The sequence below is a fragment of the Hemiscyllium ocellatum genome, unplaced genomic scaffold (assembly GCF_020745735.1).
Source record: "Hemiscyllium ocellatum isolate sHemOce1 unplaced genomic scaffold, sHemOce1.pat.X.cur. scaffold_2275_pat_ctg1, whole genome shotgun sequence".
In the NCBI taxonomy this organism is placed as follows: domain Eukaryota; kingdom Metazoa; phylum Chordata; class Chondrichthyes; order Orectolobiformes; family Hemiscylliidae; genus Hemiscyllium; species Hemiscyllium ocellatum.
This window is the reverse complement of record NW_026868033.1, coordinates 5,686-31,924: the sequence shown is the minus strand read 5'-3', so window position 1 is coordinate 31,924 and position 26,239 is coordinate 5,686. Positions and strand designations below refer to the sequence as shown.

Here is a 26,239-nt window from a genome sequence, read left to right as displayed (position 1 = left end):
TGAGGCTATGGTTACTTTGATTGTTGAAATGAGTGGCATTCAGATATTTCCAATGAGCATGGGATGGAAAATCAATCTTTTTGGTATAGACGTAAAAAAAAAGTTTTATTGGAGTATTGTCAATAAGAAATATAGGATTAAATTATGATGTGCATCTCACCTTACCGAATATTTTCAAGTTTTCTCAAAGGTGTCTAGTCCAATCATCAGTTTAAAAGGGGTCATTTTGGTTCAGCAGATCAGTAACTGCAAACATTTTCAACACATCTCCATCAAAGCTGATAATTCAGAAAAAAATACCAAAGCAATACCAAATGATAAAATATATCTTTAGATTAGAGTCAAGTTCATTCTCTACTTATTTTATTCCTATTTTTGACGCCAGTGACTAAATATTGATTAGATTAAATGTCATATGTGTTAGACATGAGTTTTCTCTCAACGATCTGTGCAACACAGGAATGGGCCCTTTGGCCCATAACGTTGTGCGGAACATAATGCAAAATAAACTCACCCCTTCTGTCTACCCTTGGTCCATATCCTTCCAAATTATCTAAATGAACATTTAAAAAGCCCTAATGTATCTGCCTCTACCACCAACCCTGGAAGTTCATTCCAGACACCTACCACTCCTTTTGTAAAAAACAAATTGCCCCTCACATGCCCCTTGAACTGTCTCCCCTAACCTTAAACGCATGTCACATACTTTTGACGTTTCAACTCTGGGAAAAGCATTTTGACTGTCAACCCTATTTCCGTATCTCCTGATTGTATAGACTTGCATCAATTCTTCCTCCATCCTCCACCACTCTACAAAAAAGCAACCTGAGTTTTTCTCACGTCTCCAAATCCAGGCAGCATCCTGGTAAACGCCTTCTGTACCCTCTCCAAAGCCTCCATACCCGTCCTATAATGTGGCGAATAGAAGTGAATACAATACTTTAAGTATGCCTTAACCAAAGTCTTATAAAGTTGCAACATGCCATCCTTACTCGTGTAATCAGTTCCCTGACCAATAAAGGCAAGCATGCCATTTGCCTTCCTGACCACCCTATCTACTTGCATGGTCACTTTCAGGGAGCCATGGTCTTGAACGCCAAGATCCCTTTGAACAACAAAGCTGTTCAGGGTCCTGCCATTACCTACTTTTCCTTAATATTTGAGCTCCCGAAGTGAGACACCTCACAGTTGTATAGATTAAACTTTGCCTTTAATTTCTCTGCCCATATCTGCAATTTATCTTTTTCCAGCTTCATTCTTTGACAACCCTCTACATTATCCACAACTGCACTGAACTTTGTATCATCTGCAAACTTATTAACTCACCAAATTAGATTTTAATCCATGTCTCTTATATATATTTGTCCCGCAAACAGAAGGGTTCCAGTGCAGATCCCTGTGGGAAAAAGACAGAAAATGAGGAAAATGCAGAATTCTTGAATAAATGAGGTTTCTTTCAATGACAAAACTATTCTGATGAATAATCTCTGAAGGTGTGATTTTTGTTTTGAAATTAACCCAATATTTTATTTCTCAGTTTACTGATCTTATTGAATATCTAGTACAAACTGCTGTGAAAATATTGAATCGTTTTAAGTGTTTAGTTCCAACATTAATTATTCTTTAATTGTAATTTCAATTATCACACCATCATGAGAGTTGAATCTATTATTTCTTAGTGCCAGTATCATGATGAAATATTTACACTCGTTTCAGGTCAACACACCTGCAATCAAGCAAAGTTTTCTCACCCAACACTCATAGTAACTATCTCATTCTCTTTCATTTGAATTCTCATTTTAATTAAATGATCATTAATCAGTCTTATCAATTAAGAGATGACTAACTAGTTTTCACATCAATATTTCAGTTCTTTCCAACATATTGTACAATTACATTGCAGTAAGGGTTTCTCATCATTCTTAAATTTGTTATCAGCTATTTTTGTGTCTGATTTCCAGTATCCACAGTTTTTTGCGTCCTTGTATTAATTGTATTTCATTTCAATGCTAACATTTCTATATTTCTAATTATTACAATAAGAGCTAAGTATTTTTCATGTTAAACATTGTATTAATTTCACGTGTTTCTTGTGTATACAAACCAGAATTAACAAATGTTTGCTCTATTCTTTTACAATAAATCTTGAATTCTTAGAAATCACAATTTTGTGAAAATGAGGGAAATTATCTTTCGATTAATAGTCACATTGAATGACTAATGCTTTACTTCCAAGTCATGAGCATTACAAAGCAGTTTAATTTTGAGTACATAAATAAGTGCTTCAAACATATTTAATTACTTGATTATCATGAGATTTATATTTATTTCAGATCACTGTCCCTTCGTTCCAAAACTTTAGAAATTACTAATTCCTTTTATTGGTTCATTACACACTGGAATTGTCGAATACAACCCAGTCTGATTATCACAATAAATATTTGAGCAGTTTTCCCTGTGAGTAACCACAGTAAGTAAGTGATTATAGTCCTGCCCTTCTTGCATAGGAAGGGCTCTGGTAATGTCTGTACTGAAAGACCAGGAGGTATGGGTTCAATTCCAACCTTCAACAGAGATGTGTCAAAGTACCTCAGAGTTGATTAGAAAATATCTAAGTGTCTTCTGAATTGTTTTTCAATCCAACATTTTCTCAACTTGTATCTGTTGTTCATTGTAATGTTTACAATATCTTGAATTTATTTGCTTCCGTTCACTGACTAAACCATGAATGTTCTTATGCTGCTTCTAAGTACCTCTCAACTTTTAATAACTTTGCAGTCATAAAGATTCTACAGTGTAAATTACATTTAAGGTAAGGAGGAAAGATTTAAAAGGGATCTGAGGGGCAACGTTTTTTCACAAAGTGTGTTTGGCTCACATGGAATGAGCTGTGAGAGGAAAGGCGGTGGCTGGTACAATTATAACATCTAAAAAAGTTTTGGACAGTTACATGGAGAGAAAACGTCCAGAGGGATATGGAACAAAATGGGGCTAGTTTAGTTTAGGGAACCTGGCCGGGCTGCCTGAATGGCCTCTTTCCGTGCTGTGCCAAGCTAGCATTGTACAATTCAAACTTGACTGTGATTGGTAAAGGAGGGAACAAACGGGTGTTAATTCTATTTTGTGTCCATAAAAAAGTGACATGAATTTTAAATAATTTTGTCACAAGAAATAGTTCACTCTTATTGTGATCAGAAATACAATGAATGTGAGCATTGAAGTCAAATATAATTAAATCAATTCAACTGTGTTTATATGGTTAAAATAAAAATTGATATTCACAATCATTGTGAGTTTGTACACTGCCATATCTTCACATTACTTCATGTACTGAGCTATTATTACACATTTATACCCCCTACTGAACTGAACAATAATTAGATGTTAGCAACACTTAGATTTTGAAAATCTATCAGTGCATCGTGAAGAAGGAGAAATTTCTGTAATTTTATCCTGATCGATGATCCAACATTTGTGTCTGAATCAGGAAGAGAGTAAAGAGATACCCAAAGTGAATATCAGAGTGACCACAAGATACAGTCCATGACATGTGATAGAAAAAGGAATTTGCATAATTTCATGGTTACTGAACGTGAATAATTAATTACCTCCGCAGGAACTGAAGCAGTCCAAGTCCAAGTACAACAAGATCTGGACAATATCCAGGTTTGGGCTGACAAGGGGCAAGTAACATACATCCCACACAAATGCAGGCAATGACCATCACGTATAAGAAATAACCTAACCACCATCCCTTGACATTCGATGGTGTTGCCATCACTGAACACCCAATATCAACATCCTGGGAATAATCATTGATCAGAAACTGAATTGGTCTCACCACATAAACACAGTGGCTACAAGAGTAATTCAACTGCTGTCTCCTGAAAGCCTGTCCAACAGCTACCAGACACAAGTCAGGAGTGTGATGGAATACTCCCCACTTGCCTGGATAGTGCTGCCCTAACAACACTCAAGAAACTTGATACCATCCGGAACAAAGCAGCCAGCTTGATTGGCACAGCATCCACAAGTATCCACCCCCGCACCACCACTGATGCTCCGTAGCAGCAGTGTATACTATCTACAAGATGCACTGCAGGAAATCAGGAACCAGCATCTTTCAAACCCATGGCCACTTCCATCGAGAAGGACAAGGGCAGCAGCGAGATGGAAAGACAACTATCTTCAAGTTCCCCTATAAGGTACTGATCACCTTGAATTGGAAATATATAGCTGTTCCTTCACTGCCGCTGGGCCAAAATCCTGGAAATCCCCACCCAAAGGTATTGTGCTGTATACCCACAGCAGGTAGGCTGCAGCGGCTCAAGAAGACAGCTCACCACCAATTTCTCAAGGGCAACTAGGGATGGGCAATAAATGCTGGGCCCAGCCAGTGACACCCACATCACATCAAATAAAGATTTTCAAAATGTCTACAAGATCCACACAGCTCCACACTGTCCTAGCTGCAATCTCTGCCTCTTATTGACAAAGATAAATTAATCTGACCTTGCTCAACTTTCTCATCAAAACCAAGGACAGTATTCACCCCAGCCCTCTCTTATATGAACCAGCAGCATTTCCACCACCAACAGTAGATCCTCTTAAAATATTTTGTCAGTAACTTTTAATTAACTGGTTACTCCAATTACAATGCACTCTGTACAAACAGATCAAATACCTTTTATGCAACAACAAATTTTCTAACAACTTTTCTCGATCTTTGTCATTCTTTTTAGTTCGATGAGGTAGGAAGGGATGGAAACACGACAGTGATGTAAGATATATGTAATACAGTGAGACAGGGAAGCGAGTATGGCTCATGTTGACTCTTAGACCCCACACAGTGAAGCAACACATTCACTGCATAATAAACATAACATAACATTTCAACCCCACTCACACCCGGAGTGACAGAAATAAAATGTGGATGGGTTGGACAGGATAGGTTTGTTACAGTTAGAGTTTGGGAGAGTGAGGGGTGACATGACTGAAGTATCTAACATCCTGAATGGTTTGATAAGGTGGATGTGGAAAGGATGTTTCCACTTGTGAGTCATTCCTGAACTAGAGGGAACTGCTTTAAAATTGGGTTCACCCTTTCAGGATAGCGATGATGATATTTGTTTCCCATCAGAGGGCTGTGCAAATTTGGAACTCTCTGCCACAGAAGGTGGGCTCACTGAGTATTTTTAAGACACAAGTTGATAGATTCTTGTGAAGGGACGTTGGGGGGAGATGGAAGACAAATCACTAACAGATCAGGCCTGGCCTTATTGAATGGTTGGGCTCGAGGGGCCGAATGGTCACCTTCTGCTTCTCTCTCACATGATCCAAGGAATGAGAGCTTTGTTTAAAATTCATTCACTGGGTGTAGGTGCCACTGGCTGTGGGCAACATTTATTACCCAGCGGGCAGGTAAGGGCCAACCACATTGCTGTGGGTCAGGAGTCACATGTAGGCCAGACCAGGTCAGGATGGCAGCTTCCTTCCCTAAAGGACATCAGTGACCCAGATGGGTTTTTCCTGACAATGGAGAATAATTTCATCAATAGACTCATAATTCTAGATGATTATTAAATTCAAGTTCCACATCTGCCGTGGTGGGATTCGAATCCAGAATATTCTCTGGGTCTCTGCATTAACAGTTCAGCAATGATACCACAGGACTGTTACCGAGCTACAAAGGATGGAAACCAAAACCTTGATCAAACTGCGAGAATTAAGCAGTGTTGAAGGGAACGGGGGAAGAGAATGACCAAGTTTAGGTTCAAGGCAACTGAAACTAAAGCCACAAACAGGGAGGAGAACAAAGTAAGAAACCCTCACACAGCTGGAATTGGATAAGTGCAGATACCCCAGGGAGGTGTGGAACTACACAGGGAGGACAGGGTGAAGGCACGGGTAGGTTTAAAAGCAGTGAACCAAATTTTGAAATTTTCTTCATGAACATAATGTAGATCAGCTTAAAACTGAGGCAGGTGTCTGACACAACTTGCTGCAAGGACACAGACAGTAGAATCTGAAGTGATCATGAGGTAATGGAGGTAGAATGTGGGAGACAAGCTGGGACTGTATTGGAATAGTCATGGTGAGAGGGAACAAATGCTGGATACAGGGTTTCAGCAGCTGACGGACTGACGCTGAGGTGAGCCATCGGAAACTGAGCAAGTGAGCACCATCTAATTGGACAGAGAAACTGATCTATCAGCCTGAAACTGACTGACCACGTGGCTGTCAGTGACTCCAACACAAGTGAATGGAAACATTGCTCAGAGCCTGTTTCTGTAACAATCAACACAACCAGGAAATAACAAAATGAATAATTAGCTGAAAACAAGGCAACTGCTCTGTTAGAGTCTAAACTATTCAATGTTCAGTTATTCAACATTATTGATTCACAGAATATTCTAACCTGCACAATCACAGTAAAAGGGGAAAGTAAACAACATTCTTGGCAAAGACATAATGAAGCTACTGCTTGTATAAAACAGCTCAGCACAAAGGGGCTAAATTCTCCACAAACTGACAAACACAGGTACCATCGGTTTATAGATAGACAATGAAATTCTTCAGAAAAACCCTTCCCTGCTGATGGTGTGTGAACTGCCACTTATTTCCTTTGAAAAGAGTCTCTGTTTCCCCTCAGAAAAGCAGGTGTGTCGCGTACTTACAGACTGCCTTACAGACAAAGGAAACCTGATCTGAGACTCGCAGGTTAATGAAGCTATTAGTGACAGTCCATTGCACACAACAAGAGCTTAGACCACAACAGATTCTAGTGAAACCAACAATGCAATGAAAAAGGTGAATTAGTCTTTATAATCATGCAGCCTCTCTCAATCAAATAATCCCAGTCAACCTCCAAACATTTTTAAACCATTAATCCCTAATTTCCTCCAAAAATATATCTAATTATTCTCTTCAAAGTACATTTTAAATGGCCAATTCATAATCACATTTCATTTCCAGTTATTCTTAGAGCCAAACAACTTGCAAACTAAAATAGTTTTCATGTCAATAATGACACTGGAAACTTTGTTATGTAGTTTAACCATATTTCCAAATATTGTTTTGGTTCATTATTGCAGTGAAGCTAAAATTAAAGTCTATTGATTTTCTCTGATATCCTTCCATTACTTTATTCCCTAATAACAATGCCCATGGTGTAATGGGTGACAAGCATTAAAATAAAATCAAATTTTCATTTCAAGAACTGGTACAAATGATCACATATTATTCAGTTCATTCATTGTCGTTGACGTTAAGAGTTATTTTCACTGTATGATCATGTTAAATTCACTTAAATAATCACAGTACAATTCTCACCTCTATAGATCTGTAAAGTGAATGTCAAGTTATAAATATTTCAAGTAAAACCAAATTCACATTTTGTTCTGTGTTATTCCTGGAAGGACAGAATGTGTTCCATTATTATGGGGAACAGGAACAAGTGAAGGTGGTGCCTCTCAGACGTGAGGCCTTAAAGCCAAAGGGCCAGCTGGCAGTCACAGTGGGGGATGTACCTAGTGCCCCGCTCTCCTCAGAAGGCAGTGAGGATGGTGACACTGGGTAGAACGGGTTAGATGATGAAGCGCCCACGTATGGACAGAGGGACAGCAATGGGTGGGATGACCCACCACCCTGTCAGGCCCAGAAGGCCGTGTCCATGGCACCGCTCGGCATCAAAGCTCAACGTGGCTAGACAGTAGGGAGCCACAAAGGGAACTGACAGAAACCAAACCTGAACCGTTTCCCCGGCTGAACGACAGGTGTTGGTGAATGAACACCCAGCCTGATAGAGAAATGGTATTAATGGGCCTTATTGAGACAATATGGATTATTTAATTGAGGTACACAGTCTCACCGATGATGGTGTCAGCCAAGATCTCTCAGGCCAAGATACCCTGACGTGTACAGCAGAATCTGTCCCTGCAATGAGAGGGTGGGTGTGTGAGCCAGTTCCCCCCAGTGCACAGCTGACCAGTGCCTCCAGGCATTTACAGATATTACAGGGACACACTGGGGAGGGGACAGGCTGAATGGGCTAAAATAACCTTGGTGACTCATGGAGCCAAAGGTAATATCAAGAATCATACAGAGAGGAAGCCTGAGGTGTGTAAGGAACACGGGGGATTACCAAACCCCAAAGTGTGATGATGAAATAGGTTTGATGTGTTTAAAAGATGACATGGGACCCCATTTAACTGTAATTATAAACATGGGACTCCCAGTGGGAGATAATTCTAACCAAATGCTGAATTGGTCATGAGAGCTGAGGCAAACGCAGAAACACAGAAGAATAGATTCAATACAGGGAGGGTAATCAGACCCACAATATTACAAGGGAAGCAGGAAAGGGCACATAGCCAAGGAACGGAGGCAGAGAGAGGAAGATAGATGTTCACATTGTGTGTGGCATGTGCTCACGTAGGCACATGCAGAGCCCATGAATATTTATTGATGCTGTGTTTGCTGTATTAATAAATATTAATACAGGAGCAGCTATATCAGTTACCGATATGGATTTGCCCCCACCCTCTCAATTACTAAAATGAGAGCAGTTGGAGAGGGAATCGAGGAAGCTGGATAAAATAATCCGATGCAGATCACCGATATGGCAAAATATACTCAGATATGGGAGTGTGAAACTGAGGAAGGGACCATTCTGGGAGTTGCCATTTTAGAACAGCTCGGAGCAACTATTGATGTAGAGACCGGAACTGTAATATGGGAACAACCTGGCCAGGCCCGAGACAGGAAGCAAAGGAGAGGCGACATCTCCAGAGTAGTTGCATTGCAGGGAGACTGGAACAGTCAGGGAATCTGGGGAGTTATAGCTAGGACCCAAACAGCAGTGTGGGGAACTCAAACAGGAATGTGGGTTATTATCTGTAGATCCTGTAAAGATCGAGGGCCCTCTCACTCCCCACACACACAGGATCCCATTAAAGCTGGGGCTGAGGAGGCAGTCATTGTGACAGTAACAGATTGAGAGAAGCAGGGAACAGTCAGACCGACAGTATCCCAGACTAATTCACTGAATCCAGACGGCTCATCCCACCTCACTATTGATTATACCTCCCTCAGTAAATCCGCCACTAAAGAGTATCCTACAGTAGCAAACCACACCACTGTATTTAATGGATTGAAATTGCAACAGGATATAGTCTCAGCCCTTGATATTGTGAATGGGTTCTGGTCCATAATGGCAGAATAAGCTGATGTTTACTATCAAAGGAAAACAGTAGACCTGGATCCAGTTATCTCAGGGATCCCATAATATTCCAGTATATCCCACCGATGTATGGCTGATGGAGTTAGTCTATTTAATCTTACCAACACCTCATTACCTCAGTTGGTGAGAAAGAACATATCCAAATATTAAACATAGTATTGTGACAGTTCAGGCAGGCCGGGCTTAAAATTAACCCACAGAGAGTGTAACTGGGAAGGTAAGTAGAGGCGTACCTGGGACATCATATCAGGGAGATCAAATCAGGAAGGCAGAGGGGATAATCCCATTGGAACAAAAGACCATGATTTTAAAACTATCCATCTGCACATCGCGAAAGGGTAAGGCAAACTTTAGATTGTTTAATTATTGGAGGCCTTTTGTGGAGGCCAGGATTGGCAGAACCATCACAAGCCCTGACAGAAGCACGGACATTAGCCAGGGGTCAGGGAGTCAGCATATACACAGACAGTCAGCATGCCTTTGGTATTGTTCATGACCATGTGTTGGTCTGGGCTCGGTGAGGGTACATCACCTTGTCTGGGGGCCACATAGAGCATGAGGAACCGGTCAGAGAGTTAGTGGAAGCAGCTACCTTTCCCAATGAAGCAACAATAATAAAGATTAGAGCTCACAGGAAAGTAGAAACCCCACACCAACAGGGCAGTGAGTATGTGGATAAGGCAGGTAAAATACTGACTGAAACAGTGCAGACATTTGAGGAGATGGCAGTGCAGGAGCTGCAGAAGTGAGAGAGGAAGGTTTAAAGATATTCCCAGAAACAGTCCCACAACAGGAGAAAGAGGAATGGGAAAAAGGTGGGGCAGTAATAGGACAAGACAGAGTCTGGATGATCCAGCAGTGCCACCACACTGTATAAGGCAAACATTATTAAAACCATATCATGGGTCAGCCCATATTTAGCAGGATACAATGCAATATCAGATGCTCCACTACAGGGGGAGGCCTGGAACAGGGACAGATAAAGCAAGGTTTTGTCGAAGGTGTGTAGTGTGTTCACAGTGTGAGCCACTGAAAGCAATCAGGATAAAATGGAGGCAGCAGCAGGGACCCAGGGGCCCATGGGAACAATTACAGATGGATTTGACACAGACACCCATCCCAATCCCAGGGAAGGAGATCCTGCTGCGTCTTAATAAACAGGTTTACGCAGTGGGTGGAAGCATTCCCCTGCAGATTTTGACCAAGGGACACATGTTACAGGGAACGTAGTTAAACAGCTCTGTGGCCTGTTTGGTACTGAACAGAAACCCCATCTCCCATCCCACCCCCAGAGCTCAGGTACAGCAGAAGGAATGAAGCAGACACTGAAAGCTAGTCTGACTAAGGCCCTCCCAGAGACAGGCAGAGATGGGATACAGTACTCCCCACCATCCTAATTAAATTAACATCAACCCCAGCAAAGGGAACAAGGCAGTCCCACTTTGTATTAGTGACCGGACGGACTACGCAGGTGCCACAGGGTGTGGCATTGGGAGCGCCCGAGATGTCCAATGGCAAGGATAGCGTTAAACAATTCTTGAATGAACTGGCAAAGCAACTGCAAGAGCTGAGAGGGGAAGTTGCAGAGGGACAGCGAATCAGAAACTGGGAAAGGGAGCACAGAAATATCCGAGCTAACATTCCAAACCCAGGAGATCAGGTCGAGTGAAAATATTAGCGGAAAGCATGAAGGAAACCCAGCTGTACTTGGCTGGGGAAGCCACAGAGTTCTCGAGAGGGAGCTCTCCCACCATGCTTAAATGAGGAGCGCTGTATAAAGCTCACCGCGCTGCTAAACTCAGGCTCCTCTTTGATACTTCTCCCAGCAACAGCTGTGCAGGGGTATGTTGCTGGCTGGAGGTCTGTGGCCAGTGCCTCTGTTCCACAAGGATCAGAACTGGGACATCTGTTGTTTGCAACATATATCAGTGATTAGCAAGAAAATGTAAACAACTGAATTAGCAAGTTTGTAGATGGTACAATTGATGAAGCTGTGAACAGTGAAGAATGTTGTCAAAGGACACAGCAAGAAAGATCAGTTAGAAGGTGATACGGAGAAAATACAGATAGATCTGATTTGGACAAATGTGTGGTGATGCATTTTGGGAGGCACATTGCAAGAGGAATGTATACACTAAACGGAAGGGCCCTGAGCAGCATTGATGTACAGAGGGATCTTCAGGTGCACGTTCACAGCTCCCTGAAAGTGGTGAAGGAGGTGGATGGCAGGCTTGCCTTCTACTGTCAGGGGAGTGATTATAAAACTGTAATCAGGCCACCTTTGGGGTATTGTGTGCTGTTTGATCACTGCATAAGGAGGGTGTGGAGGCTTTGGAGAGGCTGAAAACAGGTTTACCAGGATGTTGTCTGGATTGGGAGAGGTTGGAACATCTTGGGTTGTTGTGACTAGAAAGTCAGTGGCTGCGGGGTGAACCAAGAGGCACAGAGTAAATAATCTGACTCTTTTTCCAAGGTGGAAACGACAAATTCTAGAGGCCATAGGTTTAAGGGGAGAGGGGGGACGTTTAAAGGAAATGAAAACCAAAACAACTGCAGATGCTGTAAACCAAAAACAAAAACATTTTTGTGAAAAGTTCAGCAGGTCTAGCAGCATCTGTGAAGAGAAATCAGCGATAACGTTTCTGAGGAAGTGTGACCAGACCCGAAACATTAACTGATTTTTCTTCACAGATGCTGCATGATCTGCTGAGCATTTCCAACAATGTCTGTGCAGGTTTAAAGGAAGTTATGTCGGGCAAGTTTCTTCTCCAGGAGGTGGTCAGTGACTAGAATGTACTTGCCTGAGAGTTGGTAAAAGCAGGAACAATCACAATGTTTAAGAGGCATTTGGGCAGACACATAATCAGGCATGGGGTGGCAGGGATATGGATCATGTACAGGGAGATGGAATTAGTTTGGAATGGCATCATGTTCCGCACAGACACGGTGGGCCGATTATCCCAGTGCTGTCCTGTTCTGTTTTCCAGGGTGTAGAATGTGTGGAGCGAGAGATAATATTTTGAGTGGAATATGTCTCTTCTTTAGAACACACAGTAAGTTGATGCATTTTGAGAGAAGCAGTGTCGAAAGGGAATATATATTTGATTGGAACAGACACAGGGAGCAGGACAGCAGGATGGGGGACAATGTGTACCAATCATTAAAGGAGAGAGAACATAAAGTGTTTTGAGTAAACGTATAGGATACTGGGCTTCATTAATAGAGGGAATGATAACAAACTCATGGAAAAGATGCTGGTCATTGACAAAGCTCTAGTTAGGTCACAGTCAATCATTGCATCCAATTCTGGTCACCGGATTCCTGGTCAGGATGAGAAAGTTAAAATACCACAGAGGGGCCAGTTCCATACTTTCTTTCAGTATGCATTGGCGACTCAAGGGTTAAACATTCTCCTGCCAAAAGCCTTACTGCTGCATTGTAACAGTACGAGGCCTGTACTCTTACAATACAGACAGAACACCTCAGTAGGGGGAGGCGGACTGTACCTTCAAAATAGAACCTCTTGCAGCAACACATGTGGATTCCCCTGTAACCCCAGACAGAGGAATTTGCCCTTTCCAGACAAGACTGAGAGCCCTGGGCACAACCCTGTTAAACTGCCTCCCGCTCCCATTGTCTTACCTCCCCTCCATATTAGCATAGGTAAGTGAATCCCCATTTACTGAAGGAAGAACCCTTCTGCCTTAATCTCTTCCCATCAACACATAATCATGAACAATACGATAATCAGTTTCTGTAATCCATTCACACTTTATCACAGAACGTCGCCATTCATCAAGCTTTGTAAGGTCATAATTACCTGCTTTAAACTATGTAATGGCAATCGCCCATGTGACTGATATGTCTTTGTCTAATTCCTATTAAATATACTGTCTCTGTGGGTAAGGCAGAGATTCATGAAGAACAGTCTCTGCAAGTACACTCAGCTACTTGCCGGCTGTCCAATAATAAAGCTACTGCTGTTGTGCAGAAAACTTGTCTCGTCTGGATTTGTGGAACAAAATAGACATCAATAATGAATGATATGAGTGATCTTCAGAGTGTGGAGTACAGACTTACTGGAGTGGTTCACTGATGAAGAAAACGCAGTCACTGAACTGATTTGAAGAAATTTGTATTTTCTTTAAGTAAACTAGTCGAATATAGTTTTGATAGAGCTGTATAAGATTAGAACACACCTACATATAGCAGCCAAAAATATCTGTATTCGATAGGTGATCGCACAAGAATTAAAATCAGATATAAAGTTTTGATACAGCGGGAGATGAGCAAGTGTTTCTGCTGACTGTATTGGCTGGAAATATGCAGAACATTCTGCCTATTATGGTGGTGCAAGCAGAGAAGATGAATGATTGATAAAAACAATTAGAGTAGATCTGAGGGAAATAAACTTGCAGAGTTTGGGGGACGTATGGGGAATGAGAAGCTTGGATTTGATGGGCCTCTCTCTGTGCTGTAATGCATTTTATTTGGACTTGCTTAACTTGCTCTGGTCACCGATTAAATTGTCATTGAGGTAAATCTGCTCAGTGTTCCGACTCAGTCTAACACAGGCTGTCCTCCACAGCAGGAGATAAAGTTTTACTGCCTTATACTGGGTTCTGGGAGGGGGGAAGGGAGGGGGCGGTGGGTGGGGTGTGTAACGGTGTGTACAACAGCCTGCCAGCACTTATCTGAAATCAAAACACTAGTGCAGCCACACTAGGGACAGACTCTGGAAATGTGGGGAATGCCAGAAGGGAATTCTTTACCCATCCCACCTGGAAACTGGCCAAACCAGTCAGACTGGGGAGAAGCTGTTCACCTGCTCTGTGTATGTGTGTGTGTGTTGGGGGTGGGGGGTGGGATTCACTCAGGCAGCCATTCTGCTGAGACACCAATGAATTTACTCATGACCACAAGTTGAAGGACTTTTTTTTCTCTTATTCACACCAAGTAATGAACAATGGTATTGGCAGTTCATAAAGTTTTTTGCATATAGAGAACTTAGCTTTGGAAATGTTCACAGCAGTGTGGAACATGTACACATTCACACTGAGTAGAGACTTTTATTTTCCTTTATTCATTCACAGGATGAGGGTATCGCTGGCCCGGCAGCATTTCCTGCCCATCCCTAATTGCCCAGAGGGCAGGTATGAATCAACCTCATTGCTGTTTCTATTGATATTAATCAACATGAATGTCAGACTAAATTAATTATCATCAAACTCAAATCCAATTGATATTCATATATTTACAATCAGTGTTCAATTCACCAAATGTAGCTGAAGGGAGTAATCTTCAAGTAATTCTAACAGAGAAGATACCTGAATACTTGTTCAGCAAATTAAAGCCTGTTGTGTTTAGATAGTAATAATTTTAAAAAAGTAACTTGAGAATAATGAAAGAAGTTGATTGTTGGTAACTGATAATCTTGTTTTAATCTGGAGTTAATTTAGGATTAGTTAACAAATGGTAGGGAATCCCAGCCCCATGGAGGGCACATCCAGTTCCATGTGGGAAAACCAGAACACTTCTTGTATCAGCGACAACCACAAGAACACGGAGGTGACACTGGAAATGTCAGGAACACGAGTTAATCCATGGTTAAGGTACTGCACTCACTCCGAGTCCCCACGTTGATGTGTTCTCACCAGAGAGGGTACAGAGGAGATTGATCAGAATGTTTCCATGATTGGAGAATGTCTGCTCTGAGGAAAGGTTGGATAAGTTGGGGATGTTTTCCGAGGAGGATGAGCTGAGATTTAATTGAAGTGATAAGATGCTGAGGAATCCAGATCGAGTGACTAGGAAGGAGCTATTCATAACAGAGAGGTCAGAAACTGGAGGTTTTAGATTGAAACTAATTCTCAGATAAAGGGGAGTGGATGGTGGGGGGCAGGAACTCACTGATGGGGTGGTAAAGGCAGTAGCCAGCATCACATTAGAATTAAAGGACATGGATGTAACTGAAACCCTGGAACATGCAGGGCTATGGACTAAAGTCTACAGAATGGGATCATTGCGATTTATTTGACATTTCTCCAGAATATTAAACTCAATTTGAGAATTTATGAATATCATCCGACCTGAATTCCAAACTTCAGATTAAATTTGTCAGTAAGTTACAGCACAGATCGAGGCTACTTAGTCCATCCTGTATGTGTTGGCTGTAATAGAACGATCCAGGCTTTACAGCGTTCTGTACTCACCAATGACAGCAACAATTTCAGACTGTGTACTCTGCCCTCTATGTTGTTATAATCTGTTTTTTTCAATGTATTTCTTTGGCAGCTGCTCACCTTGTTTCCTGGTTTCTTTCCCAGCCCTAACTCCATTCCCCGTGGCCTTGAGGGACGACCATTTCTGCTGTTTAATCTCTTCTGCCTTCCCCCGAGTGACAGACTGACTTTTTGTCCTTGTCTCACCCCCACCTTGCTCACAACTTGTTACATTTCTGATGGTTCCCAGACCTCTGTGACTTCACTGCACCCCCTGGGTCAATGGCACGAGTTTTGAATTCTCTTCCTCCAGAGATAATCGGAAATCTTTCCGGTTGCAGTTTCCCCCAGATTTTATTTTGGAAAAAAAAGCATTTGCGTCAGATTCAAGTGTTTGTGAGTCTTCATCCACAATCCTGAGCACTTAGACATAATATGTGACCCTCCCACAGATGTGCAGGTTTGCTGGATTGGCCGTGCTAACATGGTCTGTAGTGTGTAGGGTACACAGCTCAAACCTCTTTTCTCAAGAAATAAAGGACGCTGGAGAGACAGCCTGGTACAAGTAGGAAGGTTTGTGTCCATATTTTCAGAGATTTGAGGTTTAAATCATTGGGTTGGAAGCATGTTTCATTGCCCCAGATCATCAAAGGTGCTATCTAAATGTGCCTCTTTCTTTTTGTCTGAGTTAACAATCAGATGGACAGCTCAGTCAGTGTCTGTGTGCTTTCCCAAATCCCTGATTGAATCTGTCTCCCCCCACAAACTCAGGTGCCTCACCACACTCTGTGTCAGGGAGAAACTCTGCCGTTACAATGAGAAATATCTTTGCTGTCGCCTCTCCTCGTGCTTCCGCCTAATCCCCACTTCCCTTCATTAAATCCCAGCTGCCTGTAGTCCACCCACATGGGCATGTTGAAGAGCATGACAGGAGATTGGATTGAAACCGAGAGTTCAGTAGCCAGGATGAAATAGGAAGAAGGAAATAAATGGGGTTTGTGGATCCCAGGGGATACAGACTCCAGGATTAATCCTTGTAGGCATTCCCGCAGTAATACGAGACAGCATTCCATGGTGAGAGTTAAACCCGGGTGGCAGGAGAGGGAGCTACAGAACATTAGATGGTTTAGTTCAAACACAGGAGGTTTGTTCAGTCAGTAACAGTGTGTTAGACATGGAGGTGAAGTGAGCAGTGAGGGGAAATGTTGCCACAAGCTGCAGATGGACAACTTTCATTGGAACAGGAGGCCATTCAGCCCCTCAGCCTTGCTCTGTCATTCAATAGATCATGGCTAATTTGTGGCCTAACTTGCAATTTTCAAAACTCTCCAAAATCATCAATAAACTCCTGCAACACACAAGATGAATATTGAAAAGGTAACCATCTGCAAATGCTGGGAAATCGGAAACAAAACCAGACATTGCTGGAAATTTTCAGGAGGTCTAGCAGCATCTGTGGAGAGTGAACCGTTGGGTCCAGTGACCGGTCAGGTGACCAGCTGCAGCTGACCATTCTGCTATTTCTGTAACACCCTCTGGAACAGGTTCTGGTGCGGGGGGAATGAGATTGTCAATAATAACTGAGAAAACAGGAGGACGGGCTCAATCAGAATAAAACCCATTTTGGTCTTTCACTTTTAATTCAACTGCAAACATTATTCATTATTATTTCTGAAATAGGATAATAGACCAGAAATCAACTCCTCATGTCATTGTGCCTGGGAGACTGTGTTAGTTCTGATCTGGTCCAGCCGACATGTCAATCCAGACCCTGAATAATGGGGTTGACTCTGAACCATTTCCTGGGCAGTCAGAATGGATGACAAATGCTGCCCCAGCAAGTGATGCCGTGATCCCATGAACAAACAAAACAAATCCGATCGCTGTGGTTAGTTGTGAACTCGCTGGTGTTATTGGAAGGTTTATGGGGTAAAGGGAGAAGAATGGCATTCAGTGAGGTGATCCTTTGGAGAGCTGATGAGCCAATCAGCCTCCTTTTGTACAGTAACAATTCTGTGAATAATTAATTCTGAGCCCTCGAAGGAAATATCAGGGCAGGGTTTGTAAAGAGGTCAGATTGAATGAGCATCTCAGTGAACACAAGTGAGACACAGGTACAGAGAGGCTTTGGGATGGATTAAATTAAATCTTATACATTTGCACAGTCATCAACATTACAGCAGTGAAAAATGGGAGTGATCGAGAGAGTTGAATTAGGCAGCAAATAAATCTTCAACATTGATGCAGCTTAAGGTGATGCTGGGTAAAGATACCATAGTTGGTGCTTATTTTATTCCAGGCACATCAGCCTAGGAGCACATCCTTCCTGTATCTGTCCTATCGAGCGCTTGAAGATTTTTGTTCATTTGAAGTGTTTCATGTTTAGATACTCCAGAGAAGACAGCTTCAAGCTCCTCAATCTCTCCTGCCAGGGCAATGCTGCTGTTAGAATTCAATTCACTGGCATGTTACTGGCTGCTTCATGGACTGGAACTGACAATTGAGACTGAAAGACTCCTGTATAAAATACATTCAATGGTATTGCCAGACGCGAGTGGTTTTAGAAAAATGACCTTGAATTACGGGCATTGAGTGTCAGAGCACTTCCTGTTGTGGGGCATTCTGTTTAGATTCAATCTATTGATAACTATTAGAACTGCCTAGCAGTGGCTCTGTCAAAGTGGTCAGAGTATTATGGCTGTCATTGAAGATGGTAACAAACTTCCCATGGGTTAAAAATCGTAAATGATATAGTAGGTACGAAGTCTCATAACACTGTTGGAGTATTGATGTTGTTGTTAATCACATTAACTCGGCAGGAGTTGATTGAATTCATATTGTCTCTTTCTGAATCTCAGGATGTCTCTCTGGGCAATGATTCTCCACAAACAGCAATGAGCAGGGGTCATCTGTTTTGATTTAAATTGCTCTATAGCACTGCTGCTTCACAGCACCAGGTACAAGGTTGGAGTCCAGCCTTGGTCAACAGCCTGTGTGGAGTTTGCACATTCTCCCCAAACTCAGCAATTAGAGATAGAAACCATTTCCAGGATATGGGCATCACTGGCTCAGCCAGCATTTATTCCCCATCTCTAGTTACCCTTGAGAAGATGGTAGTGAGCTGCTGTCTTGAACCATTCACAGTCCATTTGGCGCAGAGAGACCGACAATGCTGTCAGGGACAGGGTTGCAGAATTTTGGGCAAGTTATTCTCCATGTTTGGTTCTTCAAATGCTGGTTAACTTAATCACAATCTGCATACGAGTTTGAGATTTCAGTCTGCAAATCTTCACCGTCTAGCACCCTGTATAAAGGAATATGTACAGGTTAGAAATTCAGAACAGACAATTCTAGTTTCTCTATAAAATCTTTTTCCCCTTTCTTCCCCAAAAGCTGTAACCCTTCAGCCCACTTACTCTCTCCCACCATTCTGCCTCTGCTGTCCCTAATGTACACCCTCCCCATTCTCATGGAGTTACTGATAAACAGATCCATGCCACCACTTCCTGTTCTGGTTAGACTCTGCACCCTTTCTGGGTTTACTCCATTTCACGTCAGTTACTGCAAGTCAATAATGTTACAGCAGAATAAATCAAAAGAAAACAGAAATACTGGTAGCAGATCCTGGACAGAAGAGGAACCTTCATCTGGGAGAATGACTCAGATCCTTCTTTGCTTCCCATTGGTCGATTCACAGCATTACGACAAGTTGGGGATGAAACTTGGTCCCATGTGGGTGTGGTGACACTTTGAACCCCCAACCCGTCAATACTACAAGCTGATTGATTGGCTGGAGGAGGAACCTTCCGCTAATTACCCCAAAGCACATGCTCCAAAATCCGCCCATATTCTGTACATGTGCAGTTCTGGGCTTCCCCTCACACGGATGGTCCCTGCCTCAGGGATTATGGGAGTTGTCGTCCCCATGAAGCCACTGGAGACATGTTTCTACATAGTGAATGAAAAGTGTGGGCTGGAGGGTGTTGTGTGTAGGATCTCCAATCATACACGGGCTGTTACTGGATTTCACTGAGACACCTGCTTCCACAACCCGATTTCTGAAGGAACATAGATTCCGCCAATTGCAGGGTGGGGAGGTTAATAAGGGGTAGCAGACTTTAAGCAGAGGTAGCTGAGTGGTTAGCACTGCTGCCTCACAGCGTTGGGGACCCATGTTTGATTTCAGCCTTAGACGACTGTGTGGAGTTTACACGTTCTCACCATGTCTGCATGGGTTTCCTGGGGTGCTCGAGCTTCCTCCCACAGTCCAAAGATGCTCAGGCTAGGTGGATGGCCTATGCTAAATTGCCCACAGTGTCCATGTATGTGCTGGTTAGGTCATCAAGCATGGGAAATGCAGGGTTACAGGGACAGGGTGGGTCTGAATAGGATGCTCATCATAGGCTGGTGTGGACTCGATGGATAAATACCCTGTTTCTGCACTATAGGTACTCTATTCTACTCTCATGAAGAAGAATGTACCTATCTCAATGTGTTGCAAATCTGTGGCATTCCCTACTCAAAATGTGGTGGATGCCAGGACAATGAGCAGATTTACTGAAGAGATACAGATGTTGAATTTGCAATGAGATGAAGGGTGAGAGAGAGCAGGTGGGAAAACCCAGCTGAGACCGAGGTGAGCTCAATCATCACCGTATTAAATGGTGGGGCTGGTTCGAAGGGCTGCATTGCCTCTCCTGTGCCCAGTGCCCATCTTCTTATGGTAATAACTGGAAAGCTGAATCCAAAACTCACCACCTTCACCAAAAGGAGATTTTCGGAAAAAGCAGGATAGTCAGGTGGATTAGCGTTCCAAACTTAGATAGTGAGGAAGCATGTGGGAGATAATGATTTTGCAATTTTAAACTGAGGGGAGACAGTGATTTATGGTTTTAGATTTAATCGTACATTCACAGCGTGCAGAATACTCTTGTGAATATCTATCCTGTACTTTATTACAAAGCGAAGGTCTTTGACAATGAACTGCACAACACCAAGGAAACATTGCCTCACCTCGTAATCTGATAAAAGACTTCTGATAAATCTGGTTGAACTTAGAACACATCTGGAAAGCTGGAAGATTAGATCCAATCTTAAGATTCAGGGCTTAAACAAAGGAGACTACAATAGGATGAGGCAGGAGTTGGCTAATGTAGACTGGAAGCAAAGATTTTACCGTGGGAAAGTTGACGGATAGTGGGGGAATACCAAAGCAATTTTTCAAAGTGCTCAGCAAAAGTATATATCAGGGAAAAGGAAGGACTGTAGGAAAAAGGAGTAATCTGCCCTGGGTGGCTCAGGAAATAAGGGAGTCTATCAAATTGAAATAGAAGGCATACAAATTGGCAAAGACCAAGGAGAAACTCGGATATTAGAAAAAAACTTTAAAAATCAACAGAAAGCCAGATGGGATTGGGGGAGAAAAGTGATGAGTAGTTATCCCCAGGGCCAGAATAGTAGTTTACACTGCTAGAGGGGAACCTATTGTGTGGGGAACATATGGCCTCTGTAATTGTTGAAGCACTTCACTGTTACCATAGAGATAATCCTGATCAAGTTACAAATCACAGCACACTCCAAAAGCTTGTACTTCCAAATAAACCTGTTGGACTATACCCTGGTGTTGTGTGATTTATAAGTTTGTCTACCCCACCCCAACACCGGCTCCTCCATATCAGAATCCTGATAGACAGCTCCACTGAAACTGAACTGCCTGTCAGATACTTGAGGGAGCCACGGTGGGGGGGGGGGGGGGGGGGGGGGGGGGGGGTGAGTGGTGTAGGTTTTAACCATAAAGTGCTAAACTAAACTAGACTTTCTACCTGCCATTGCCATGGAGATAATACTGAGAGACAGAATCTATTCAAAGTCCCAAACCACAAAGGTATAAGAAAGGGAGCTTTACATCAGATAGATGGGGAGTTACCTGATGCTGCCTGAAAGTGTTCTGTATGTACACTATCCAGGTAACTGCCATGTATCATCAATAAAGACTCAAAGAAGACATCGCAGAGTTCTGTACCTAGTTATTGCTATCCAGTAGGGTTCAGGAATAGGAGTACACAGCAGTCAGTCTTCACAGTGGAGGATACGAAGAACATGCCAATAATTGATAAGGAGACTGAGGAAGGTGTGGACCTAGAAACAACCATTATCATGAAAGAGTTAGAGCTGGGCAAGCTAGTGGAGATAAACGTACACAAATTTCATTGCCCTGATGGAATACATCCCAGGATATCCACAGAGTTAGTGGGAGAAATAGCAGATGCACTTTGAGTCATAGCATCCTGCAGCAGAGACAGGCCCTTTGGCCCAAACTGGCCCATGCCGACCAGAATGTCCATCCACACTAACCCCATTTCCCTGCACTTGGCCCATCTGCTTCTGACCCTTTCCTATCCATGTATTTGTCCAAATGTCTTTTACCTGTTGTGAGAGTGTACCCACCTCAACCACTTCCACTGGCAGCTCATTCCATATACATACCCCCCCCTGTGTAAAACAGTTGCCCCTCAGCTTCCCTTTTATTCTTTCCCCTCTAACCTTCAACTGATGCTCTCCAGTCCTGGATTCCCTTATCCATGCCTCTCATGGTCTTATACACTTCTAGAACAGTACCCACTCAGTTTCCTCTGCTCTAAACAAAAAAAAAATCCTCACTTGTCCAACCTCTCCCTATAACTCAGACCCCTGAGCCCTGACAACATCCTTTTAAATTGTTCTGCACTTTTTACAGTTTAATAACTGAAACCTACACTGCATTCATCATATTTCCAGTATTTCCCCACGGCACTGGAACCGACGTGACAACGCCAATGGATTACAGTCCATGATCGAGAATGAACTCCTTTACAACAATCCCGTTTTCATAGTGTTTCCCATGGTGCAGGTATCCTTGTGTCTTTCTGGTTGTATGGTTAATTAAAGACTTGTCCTTCTACAAAGCAAAGCTGTGGCTTAATTGTTCCTGGGAAACATGCCATGATATTTCAGACTTTCAAAAACAAACAAACTCTCTCTCCACAGTCACCACCCTAACATGGACTTGGCTGTACCTCAGTATTTTTTCCAGTCACACTGAGATTTGAAATATTCGCCCACGGACAGAATACACACCTTTCCTTCCACAGGAAAAGGCCAATGAATATTCAGATTGGCACGGATCAAGTAACTATCAGACCTGAAAATGAAGTTCAATTTGAATTTCTCATCCACAAATCCACCCTTTCAGTATCCTACAACTGAGAAAACAACTCACCGCATTAATACAGGATGGATCTTTATAAGACAATTATAGTATTAAATTGTAGTTTCATGTTTCCCAAAGTTTTAACTCTCAGTCTAGCAATCTCTTTCTTCTGTGAACTGAAATCCAAACCAATCCCCTCACTCCTTCCCTCCACACCCAGTTCTCACACTCTCTCTCCTCACTTTGAATTCAGTTTCCTCGCTCTTGTCTGCGGACTAAGAACCAAATTAATGAGTCTGACTCCGAGTCCAGCAGGGCGGGGGGGGGGGGGGGGGGGGGGGGGGGGGGGGGGGGGGGGGGGGGGGGGGGGGGGGGGGGGGGGGGGGGGGGGGGGGGGGGGGGGGGGGGGGGGGGGGGGGGGGGGGGGATGGGCGCGGGGCGTTGTTGGTGAATCCTCTGATGACAACCATCCTGCATGCACTGCTTCCTGCACACTCTGGCCAAAACCTGTCTTACTAAAATGAACCAAATTAGAACTCGAATTGCAGGCCCATCCTTGACATTTTCCATAAAAACCCTGAATCTTCACAAAAGAGTTCTGATAACTCTCTGCAAAATGCTGCCCCACTGATAGTCTGATCACATGTCAGGGTACCAGGAAATAGGCCATTCCCCTGGGTCCTGCTCCCAGAGGGAGGAAGATGCCAATAACAGATTAATCCCTCACAACCACAGCCTCCTTCCCAGGCACTGTGCATACTCCCACAATAGGCCAGCACTGTGCCCATACACTGGTCTCCCCTCCTACAGCACGTGCTCCCAATCATACAGGAGTCCGGGAGACTGACAGCAGCTGCTGCCCAATATATCAGAATCCCTACAGTATGGAAACAGGCCCTTCGGCCAAACAAGTCCATACCGACCCTCCAAACAGTAACTTGCACAGACCCATTCCCCTACCCTATATTTACCCCTGACTAATGTAACTAATACTATGGACAATTTAGAATGGCCAATTCACCTGTCCTGCCCATCTTTGGATTGTGGGAGGAAACTGGAACACCCGGAGGAAACCCGCTCAGACATGGGGAGAATGCACAAACTCTGGGTTTGGCTGGAATCAAAACCGGGTACCTGGTGCTGTGAGGCAGCAGTGCTAATCATTGAGCCGTCTCTATGGGCTGGAGAACTGGGGTAATGGGATTGTAAACAATGAATGAATGTGGAGGACACTGGGGATGGACAGGTCAGTGAGCGACAGGAGCAGTGCAGCAGCAGGAGGCAATCCTGGACAAACTGAGCAATGGGAGAGTCTGACAGGAGAGAAACTACAGGAAGGTTCTGTTTAGAGGCTGAGGCAGGGACAGCTGGGAAACAGTATGGCCTGGTGGCTTGGGCAGGTTTTCTAATCATCCTCTTCAAAGATGCTGTTCCTCAACGCTGAGCCTGACCCTCCTGGTCCAGAGGTAAGGACACTGCCACCATTTCCTGGTGGGCAAGGGATACGGGGACTGCCTTTCAAAAGGTTTCAAAAACCGGTGTTGGTAACATTAACAAGACTCAATACACAGTCACTGACAAAATGCTGGTGTACATGAACTTCATCCAGAATATTAACACCTATAACTGGGTAACGCAGACCCCGATGTACAGAGTTAAATCCTGGATATTAATAACAGATATGTGCATGGGAAATCATGTCTCATGAATCTGACTCAGTTTTTTTGAACAAATAACAAAGAGGATTGCTGAGGTCGAGCATGGACACGATCTACATGGACTTCAGTAAGGCGTTCCTCATGGGAGACTGGTCAGCAAGGTTAGATCGTACGGAGTACAGAACTGGCCCGAAGGTAGAAGGCAGAGGGTACTTTTCAGGCTGGAGGCCTGTGACCAGTGGAGTGTCACAAGGATCGGTGCTGGATCCACGTTTCGTCATTTATATCCATGATTTGGATGTGAACATAAGAGATATTATAAATAAGTTTGCGGATGACACCAAAATGGGAGGTGTGGTAGACAGGGAAAAAGATCAGAGTACAAGGGGATCTGGATCAGATGGGTGATGGGCTGAGGAGTTCAGTTTAGAAAAATGCGAACTGCTGCATTTTGGAAAAGCAAACTTTAGCAGGACGTATACAGTTAATATAAGTTCCAGGGGAGTGCTGCTTAACAAAGTGTCCTTGGAGTGCAACTTCATAGTTCCTTAACAGTAGAATAGCAAGTAGATAGGATAGTGAAGGTGGCAGTTGGTCTGCTTGTCTTTATCGGTCAGAGTGTTTAGTATAGGGGTTGGGAGGTCATATTGCGGCTGTACAGGACATTGATTCGGCAACTTTTGTAATATTCCATGCAATTCTGGTCTCCTTCCTGTCAGATGGATGTTCTCAAAATTGAAAGGGGTCAGAAAAGAATTATAGGATGTTGCCAGGGTTGGATAGGCTGTTTTCCCTGGACCGTCAGAGGCTGAACGGTGACCTGAAGGAGACTTTTAAAATCAGGCCGGGCATGGATAGGGTAACTAGACAAGATATTTTCCCTGCCGGGGGTGGCGGGTGGAGGAAGGGAGTACAGAACTAGGGGACTGGGAGGGGAGGGTAGACAGAGAGGGTGGGTGGATCGAGAGGGTTGGGACAGAAATGGGTGGGGACAGAGAGGGGAGGCACAGAAATGGATGGGGCCAGAAAACAGGATTAGAGAGGAGGGGAACAGACTGGGGGGGGGGGGGGGAACAGAGGGGGCGACCGACAAAGAGTGGGAACAGACTGAGGGCGGGGGGGGCAACCGACAGAGGGGGGAAAAGAGACGGGTGTGCGACCAACAAGGGGGCGACTGACAGAGGGTGTGACAGATTGTGGGACAGATCAAAGGGGGGGGGATGCACGACCGACGATGTGGGGGGGCCGACAAAGGAGGGGGGGTAAAAGAGAGTGGGGGGAGACGGGGGGGAACACAGAGGGGGAAGATGGAGAGTTATTTTATAGATCTACTACTCAACCCTATTTGTGTTTTCTCCTCCTCACCTTACTTCCCTCTGAAGGGCTCAGAACAACTGCATAGTTCCTGGAAAGTGGGGTTTCAGGGAGATCAGGTGCTGAACATGGCATTTGGGACACTGACCTTTAATGGAATGCGCTGGTCAATAAATGGACTCTGGTTCGACTCCACTGTCTGTGTGGTGTTTGCACATTCTCCCTGTGTGTCTGCGTGGGCTTCCTCTGGGTGCTGTCAATTTCCTGCCACAAATCCAAAGCCACGCAGGTTAGCTGGATTAGCTTTGGGTAATGATAGGTTACAGAGTTAGGGTGGAATGCTGTTCCGATGGTTGGTATGGCCTCATGGGCCGAAAGGCCTGCTTCCACACTGTGGGGATTCTGTCACTGAGTATAGGGGTTAGGAGGTCACGTTGTGGCTGAGTAGGGCATTGGTGAGGCCAGTATTAGAATACTGCATTCGATTGTAGTCTCCCTGATTTTAGAAAGATGTTACCAGAATAGGACTCAACCTCTTAATAGCAATTCCTGGGAAGTGTTGACAGACAAACAGACCGTGTAGTGTGGGTTGATAGTTCCTTGAAAGTGTGGTTGA

At 43.7% G+C, this 26,239-nt stretch overlaps 1 long non-coding RNA gene across 1 annotated transcript; it reads right to left on the bottom strand.

Moving 5' to 3' along the window:
• Positions 1-17,068: 17,068 nt before the first annotated feature.
• On the bottom strand, positions 17,069-25,882 carry LOC132811667 (uncharacterized). The gene is made up of 3 exons (XR_009643349.1): positions 25,772-25,882; positions 21,485-21,600; positions 17,069-18,766 (listed from the first exon to the last, which is right to left on the bottom strand). It is a non-coding gene; the product is annotated as an uncharacterized LOC132811667 (long non-coding RNA).
• Positions 25,883-26,239: the final 357 nt, after the last annotated feature.